The following is a 9,496-nucleotide window of genomic DNA, read 5'->3' on the forward strand; positions in this document are numbered from 1 at the left end:
CGTGCAAGCAGGGTGTGTGTGACTGTAAGCCATATAACTGCCGTAAGCTGCAAAATAGTTGTATGTTGCCGGGCACAATCAGTCAGATTTTGCGAAGGATGCGCAAAGCAGGAAGAGACTTCAGTCGATGCAAATTAGCAATCAGTAGCGAAGGGAATTTTGCTAGACTGAATAACGACGGAGTTTAGGAGGTGCCGGTTTGAGTTCTAGGTTTGCACCTCCCTTCAACTAAACATTGTGTCGCGCAAGAAGACTACGGCGTCACGGACGCAGAGAAGAGTTCAAGAAAGAAGACGGATGCTGACGGCAGAAAAAGCCTTCAAACCAGTGGCGGCTCGTGGCTGTAAAGTATGGTGAAGAGCTATAACCCGTTCGGTTTCGAGCGACAGATTTAGGAACTACGTGTTGTTTTTGGTTGTTTTGTACTCGTACCTCGTACCTATGATTGGCGGAGAGATCAGCACGGATCAGACCGTGTAACGTCACAGCGCGGCAACCATGTAGCTGCATTTGCTCTACAATGCAAAGTAGAGATAAGATCTGACCGGGAGACAAACAATTATAGAAGCGCGGCACCCTCAGGAAAATTTGGACATGTTGTCGTGTTTTCATTTATGACGCACAGCTGTTTACTGACGCTAGTAACTGAAAAAGTTATAGTAGTAAAGAAAATGTATATATTTACATTAATTGTTTTCTTAATAATTGAACTCACCTAGTTTTTTTACATCAATTCGATCCTCTGGTCCTTTAAAGCTGCAAACTTGTCGGTAATGTCTTCATAGAATGGTTGTTTGTTCATTAACTGCAGAAGTAGTTCTTTCTGAATAGCAATATTTCCCAAATAAGAAAGTCTCTTCTGAAATTGCATTTCTAAGGTATGTTCTTATACGTTTTAGGCAAGAAAAGCTTGTTTCCACTGACGCAGTAGTAGATGAGATGGACAGAATAAGGGAGAAAAATTTATAAGCGTCCGTAAAAAATGTCTTTATCTCCGTGAAGCATTTGGAACATGTTTTCAGTAGAAACATGTCTGTACTTTTCATCGGCATACAAAATAGAGAGTTCGTTTCTTAAGCGATGCATCTTGGGAAACACAGATCCAAAGAAATTTTGCACGTTTTCAAGAGCGCTAGAAGGAAAGCACGTGTTGTATTCTTCAAATTTTGTGTTATCGGCTAAGCAAACAAATTTAATTTTATCACAATCGCGAAATCTCTCATCGTTTTCCATCAAAATGTTATCCAAAATTTCAAAATATAAAACTCGATACATCTGAACACATTCATCCTGAATAAGGGTACTATACTCTCGGGTTTTGGCGCATATCTGTCATTTTGCTGGCCTTTTCAAATATAATTAGAAAATGTTCATCGATCCTCTTGTTTCTTAAAGATCACATGTTGTTCTTATTTTTGGTATACAATAGTTCACATCCAATGACTTATTTTACAAAATATCGTAAAGAATATCAGTTAAACAAAAAAATGTCATGAAACCCTTCTTCCAGAAAAGTGAATTCAAAACTGTTCATGTCGTGAAGAAAGCCTCTAGCAAGTAGAATACATTTGTTACCGGACTCTTCACTGGTAACTATATTTTCGAAAACTTCCTTCGGATTTTCCCAGTCATCCGCAATTACACTCAATAATAGTGAGTTCGAGCTCCAGCGGACAGGAGTCACGGTTGGAATGCGTGGACCCGATACAGCAGAAATGGCGTAAGTTCTCTTCGCCGAGTGATGGAAAAAGGATGGTATTCCAGAAATTGATGAAAAAAATATACGACACTTTCGTATTGTTTTGCAACTCTGTTGTAAGACCAAATTTAATCGGTGCGTCAAACAGTGTTACTGCAAGAGGAGCTTTATCTTTCATCTTTCTCTGGAGTCCATTTAAATGGCCAGACATCACGCTAGCACCATCGTAACACTGTCCTACTAATTTGTACTCGTAATCGAATGGTCCCAAAATTTTGTCCAATAAAGCAAACAAAGCATCTGAGGATCTGTCAGCACTTACATCATGGAAACCTAAGAAACGTTCCACTATAGCCCCGTCAGCATTAACAAACCTCACAATTACAGAACACTGAGAACCCTGTGTGATATCTGTCGTATCGTCCACCTGAACAGAAAAAAATCAGCACTCGTCAATTCTGTTTTTACGAAATCATCGATGTATTCTGAAATGCACTCGATTAACTCATTTTGAATACTCTTTAATTCGCCACTAAATTACTTTTTATCTTAGAATACTGGTTTTGTACTTCTGCAGGGCTCCTTGATACCAGCAATGTTAACAATTCCTTAAAATTACCACGATTTATTGAATTTAATGTTTCGTCATGACCACGAAAAGCTAGTTCTTGCTTACTTAAATAGAGCACTGCATGAATTACCAACTGAAGGAAAAGCCTATTGAAACCCACATTTTCATTGAAGTGTACAATATACAGTCTAGCATTTTCCTTCAGGGCATCAGAGATCGTATTTTGGTTTCTTTCCGAAGTCCTCAAATTTAGCTAGCATTTTATATGTTCTGCAGAGTCTGAATGCTTATGTAAAGAACGTGTTAGGTTCAAAAGGGCTGAAAATCCTTCTTTATTCCAAACGTTATTTTTATTGCTAAAAAGCAAGCAGGGCCAACAAAACAACTTCTGTAGAGCTGGAGAGGAGCACAACCATGAAAATTGCTCAAACCACGATCGTTTGAAACTAAGATTGTAAGATTTACCGGAATGTTTCACTTCTTTTGTAGCACAAATTCGCAGTGATTCAGTAGGGCGACCAAAACGTAGAACTTCATTCTGATCTTCGTTTCTCCAACGTGAAAATTTTGTTTGTAATAAAATACACACTATGTTATAAACAGGATACATGTTTAAATAAAACAGCACAACACTACGAATGAAGCACGATGCGTAAGTACTCGTACTTCACACAGAATGACACAGGAAAGATAAAACATTCCGATCTTCCCGCAACTTCACTTGTACATTTCGCACTGCGTTTAGTACGCGGGTGACGTCACGGTTGTCATGGCAACGGCCAAGGCCAAGCGGCACTTCGGAGGTAAAGCCAGCTGCTGAATCTCTCGTCTTCAATCAAGCTCACGCGCCGTACTGTGGGTGGCCAACAGCCGGCGCTTTCGTGAGTTCCCCTGGTTCTCATCAAGTAATGCGAACTCTTGGTGCTCCAAACGCCGTACAAAAACATTTTCTTTCCGTAAAACCAACAAATGTCATAAGAAAAGTAAATTTTAAAAAAAATCATTCTGGTAAAAATAAATGGTGAAGTGGCACTTCACCTACTTCACCTGAAAAGCCGCCCCTGCTTCAAACACAAGCTAAGTAATCACCAAGTTTCGCAGGGTTTAACTTTACTGCGTTAAAGAGTGTAAAGAAACCGGCGCGTCGTGGAGTGAGGTTACGTCGCGGCACAGGAAAGTGTCGCGAACAGGGCCTAATTCATCTGGAAATCAACCTACAGTAACGAACAGATTCAGCGTTTTACACGAAGTTCGGGAAGAGCAAGGAAGCACTTATTTCTCCTGAGATGCGAATTCACCGACGAAAAAACGCCGAATTCACGCCCATAACGTGATCAAGAAAGTAAGGAAGGAGAAGAAAGTGAAACTGTTTGGTGATAGTCACGGTCGAGGCCTTTCAGCAAATATAGCCGAGTTGCGAGCCGACAGTGAAGTGACAGGTGTTATTCAACCAGGTGCCCCCTTTTCAGAAGTAGTGAAACCCCTCTTGAGAAATGCTGATGAACTCTCGTCAAACGACGTCATAGTTATTGTCGGTGGAACCAACGACGTAGCAAGAAATGAAGGCCATCAGGCTGCAAGTATTCTGAAAAGGACTCTAGGTAAGCTGACCCATACAAATGTGATAGTGACAAACGTACCCCATAGGCATGATTTAACAGACTGGTCAATTGTGAATAAAGCTGTCAAGGACACAAATGAGAAATTCAGGCAAATATGTAGTCATTTCAAAAATGTTACACTGTTAGACATTAGTAAATTAAACCGAACATCTCATACGAGGCATGGCATGCACTTGAATGGACTTGGGAAGCAATATGTAAGCAAGTTAATAAGTAACATCATTACAAGTAAAGATCAGGAAAAGACTGTCCTAGAACTACCTACCGGGCGAGTTGGCCGTGCGCGTAGAGGCGCGCGGCTGTGAGCTTGCATCCGGGAGATAGTAGGTTCGAATCCCACTATCGGCAGCCCTGAAGATGGTTTTCCGTGGTTTCCCATTTTCACACCAGGCAAATGCTGGGGCTGTACCTTAATTAAGGCCACGGCCGCTTCCTTCCAACTCCTAGGCCTTTCCCATCCCATCGTCGCCATAAGACCTATCTGTGTCGGTGCGACGTAAAGCCCCTAGCAAAAAAAAAAAAAAAAGAACTACCTAGTCCGGGAAACGTGTGTTAGATTCTGGACCCAATAACATTTCAATCGAAAATGTGGGTCCAGAATTAAATACCGGTAATGACTTGGAGGGTAGGAATAGGCGGTTCAAAATATTTCATCAGAACATTCAATGTCTTAACAATAAAATTTTAGAATTACAAGTAATTTTAAATTCAATACAGGATGTTATGTTTATCTGTTTGGATGAACATTGGTGTAATAATGATGAACTTGAACTCATTAATATTGAAGGTTATTATCTGGCAAGTAATTACAGTCGGGTTAATAAAGAGCATGGGGGAGTTTGTATTTTTGCTAAGTCAGGAATTGAATGTAAAGAAAGGAAGGATCTTGAAGTGCATAATTCGGAATTAGATTTTGAATTAACTTCAGTGGAATTTAAGCTTCCCTATGGTAAAAGGGCAATTCTGTTAACCGTGTACCGTTCACCGGATGCTGATGTGGAAATTTTCTTATAAAAATTAGATCAAGTCCTTCATAACATTTTCGGTAGGAATAGCAGCGCAGAAGTAATACTTTGTGGTGATTTTAACATAGAGTTTGCTGAAGAAAACCTTCCATCAACATCACAACTACTGCAGGTTCTTCAAAGCTGTAATCTAAAACACTTAATTTTTACACCCACCCGGGTAACTGCCACCTCAGCTACAACGATAGACAACATTTGTATTAATTTCCATTGTTCTAAAATGCAAGCATCCAATATAAATTTTGGATTATCAGATCATCATGCTCAAATTTTACAACTAGAATTTGAGAATGCTAGCAAGCATTCAACCAAAATAAAGCAAGCACAATTAACTCGTTTTTTCTCTGCAGCTGCATGTGGCAGTTTCATTGAAAGCCTTAAACTTCAGACCTGGACTCCAATAACATTCGTTCATAGCATTGACCAAAAGTATAGAACCTTTTTAAGCATTTTTTAACGGAATTTGAATTACACTTTCCAAAAAAACTTGCAGTAATTAATGAATCTTCAAAAAAGCCATGGATCACGAAGGGTATACGGATCTCAAGTCAAAAATTTAAATTACTAAGTAGATTAGCACAGCAGAGTTGTGACCAGGTTTTTTGTAAGTATGTTAAAAACTACAAATCAGTCTATCGAAGAGTTCTTAGGATGGCTAAGATAATGCACAATAACAAGAAAGTTAAAGAGTCGTGCAATAAATCACGAACCATATGGAAGGTAATCAAGGGAGAAACCAACAGACATGCAGTTGGAAATAAAGTTGCTGCCATAAAAAATGATAAGGGAATACAAATGAATGACCCTCATCATTTGGCTAATTATATAAATGATTTCTTTCTATCCCTACCATACAAACTTGAAAATGCAAATAAATCAGATGTATTACCAGAACTCCCAACCTGTGTGCAAAACTCTATGCAGTCAACTCCAGTAACAGAACTGGAAGTTTTTAAAATCATACAATCTTTGAAGAACAAAACTTCCACAGGTGTAGATGAAGTTCCCACAAAACTCATTAAAAAGTGTGCTCCCTACCTGGTACAGCCTTTAACTTATCTCATCAATGAATCATTTTCTAGTGGTCAGTTCCCTAATCTCCTGAAAATAGCTAAAGTTATCCCAGTCTTTAAAAGTGGAAACTTACACGATTTACATAACTACAGACCAATATCTATACTTACTGTTATTTCAAAAATATTTGAATGCGCTATGAAAGATCGGCTTACTAAATTTTTAATCAAATATAACTTGTTAAATAATGCACAACATGGGTTCAGAGCTGGCAGAAGTACTTTGTCTGCTTTATCACATTTTACACAGTTGGTCGTAAATGCTCTTGACAATGATGAAACTGTGATAGGACTATTTCTTGACCTTTCAAAGGCATTTGATACTGTTGATCATGAAATATTGTTGCACAAATTATATCAGATTGGAGTTAGAGGAATTGTTAATGACTGGTTTAGATCATACCTGAATAAACGATCCCAGTTTGTTGAAATTACACATTGTAACAGTAAAGGGCATAATGAGACATATCACTCTCAGGTAAAAAGCATAGACTTAGGTATTCCGCAGGGTAGTATTTTGGGGCCCTGTTCTTTTCTTGATCTATGTGAATGATCTTCCTCACAATAATCAAGTAGAAACAGCAGTTCTGTATGCTGATGATACAAACATTATTATTAATAATCCTGACCCTACGTCTATAGAAACTACAGCAAATACAGTCCTGTCTAGGTTAGAATCATGGTTCAGGAAAAACAAATTAACATTGAACTTTAAAAAGACCCAATACATGGAATTCAAGGCATCTAACTACCATGACAAAACTGCAAAAAACACAACCTTATATTAAATGCAAATGCAATTGAAAATACGTTGACCACAAAATTTTTAGGTGTCCATATAGATGAAAAATTAAGATGGGATTGTCATATTAAAAAAATAGGGAAGTCTCTGAGTTCTGTTTGTTTTGCCTTAAAGATTTTGTCTAATAGTTGTAGTGAAGAATATGTTAGAATGGCATATTTTGGATTTTTCCATTCTGTCATCACTTATGCTATTGGTCTCTGGGGCTGTTACAAATCAAATCTTGATGTTATTTTTCGAATACAGAAACGAGCTATCAGAATTATATTGAGACGTAACAGGTTAGATCATTGCAGACCATTATTTAAGAGACTAAGGATACTCCCAGTACCAAGTATATACATCATGCAATGCATTCTACACGTGAAAAAAAATATTGATCACTTCAGAAAGAATTTTGACAATCACAATTACCAGACGCGAACAAGAAATAATATTTTTATCGAACACAAGAGTAAAACCATTGCCTTGAGACATGTAGACTCTGTTGGAATCAGATTGTATAATAAGCTTCCAAATACGATTAAAGATATTAGTCCCGTCAGTTCATTTACCACAGCTTTAAAAAATCTCCTGCTGAGTAGCTGCTTCTACAGTACAGAAGAATACATGATGAAGTGCTGGTAATGATGCTACTACTTATTAACTTTTAATCTAGTATATAGCCTTAAAAATATGTTAATGTCACATGGACTATGTTCACATTATTAACACCACACCAATATATTTTTATTTTGTCTTGTAAATATTAATATTATTTAAAAAATTAAGATGTGCTGTCCTAACATTGAGGTATGTGGTGTTTCTGTTCTTCTTCTTTTTCAAAATGTTCATTGTTGTGCATATATTATTGTTAGTATTAGGAAATCGCTTGACAACTCCTATACTGTTGGCATATTTCAAAATATGTAATTGTACAGTCTATGGAAGCTAAATAAATGAATGAATGAATGAATGAATGATAGACAAGGACTTGAAAGAGACTATCTCTAACCAAGAGTTATAAATATACTTGTAAAAAAAGTTCAAGATTTGAATAGGGTATTTGTACTTGTACAGTGTGCTCTTTTAAGATAATACAGATGAAGGGAACTGTGTGTGTTGGAAGTTGATCGTGTTACTTTTTAAGAGTAAGCTCCCGAAAAATTCCGAACCCAGTCCTCAGCCTGTCCAATCCTTAGGATCACGAGACCCCCACCCCAAAGCGGGCTGAACTTGGAATTTAAAAATATCCGTTGTGTCACTAGTCATCTCAGCGACCACAAGAAGTAAGAATTCAACACTATTTTCTATTATTTTTATGTCACCCCCTTCGCCCCTCGACACTATTTTCGATTACTTTTATTTATAATTTCTCCCCAGCCCCACCACAAAGGGGGATGGACTTTAAACAATCCGGAGTGTTACTATTCATCTCAACGACCAAAAAACTATGTAATCGACACTATATTCGATTAATTTTTATATCTCACACCCCCTCCCCACCACAAAGGGGCTGAACTTAGACTGTAAAAAATTCCGGGATGTCACTAATCATCTCAGCGACCCCGAAAAGTATGGGTTCGACACTACTTTCGGTTATTTTTAATCTCGAGGCGTCCCTCCCCCAGCCCTTAAGGGTGCCTGGGATTTCTTACCCCCACGCGGTTTGTCTCCCGATACAAAAAACGCGGAGTGTCACTATTCACCTCAGCGACCCCGAAAATTATGGATTCGACACTATTTTCGATTAATTTTATATATCACTCCCCCTCGCCCCCACCCCATTGGGGACTGAACTTGGACTTTAAAAATATCCGGAGTGACACTCTTCTTCTCAGCGACCCCAAAAACTATGGATTCGACACTATCTTCTATTATTTGTATATATCACACCGCCTCGCTCCCCACCCCAAAGGGGGCTGAACATGGATCCTAAAAATATCCGCAGTGTCACTATTCATCTTAGCGACCCCGAAAAGTATGGAATCGACACTATTTTCGATTATTTTGATATATCACTCCCTCTTCGCCCCGACCGCAAAGGGGGTTGAACTTGGATTTTAAAAAATTCCGGGGTGTCACTATTCATCTCAGCTACCCCGAAAAGTATTGATTCGAAACTATTTTCGAATATTTTATATATCACCCCCGTCGCCCCTCGCCCCTGAGGGTATATATTGAACCATATCGTTCATGGTGAGAAAGAATATTTAACGCATCAGAAATGTGGTATCAGGGAGTCGAAATCAGAAAGGCGCAAAATATGTCTGAGAGCACGAGGAAGGCAGGGAACGCTAGAACGTGCGTGGCACGCTGAGAGAGAGAGAAAGGAAATCGCGTGTAAAGGATGAAGCGACTCGAATGCTGTTAGGGGAATCACATATGCCACCCTGATAAGAAAAAATGCGGTAGAAAGCAGGACTGGCAAGTTATGAAACGAGGATGATATGTACGCATATGGACGAAATCCGGGAAAACTAACACGACAGAAAAATTTATCATAATTTTCTGAGTGCTTTGAATTGATTTGTGGTATTAACAGTTATTGCCTTCCGTTATACAACTTGCGCGGGATAGGCGTGGGAACCAAACTGTTCTCTGCACAAAGGAATCAAGTGTGTATCTCGGTGATTTCTATGGCGTGGCGTCTCTGGACTAATAAATAGAGCGCGCTAAGTGGAGAGGGGATCATTCGTTTATTCAGTCTTGCTCGTTGTGGAAG

The sequence above is a fragment of the Anabrus simplex genome, chromosome 1, assembly GCF_040414725.1.
Source record: "Anabrus simplex isolate iqAnaSimp1 chromosome 1, ASM4041472v1, whole genome shotgun sequence".
NCBI lineage: Eukaryota > Metazoa > Arthropoda > Insecta > Orthoptera > Tettigoniidae > Anabrus > Anabrus simplex.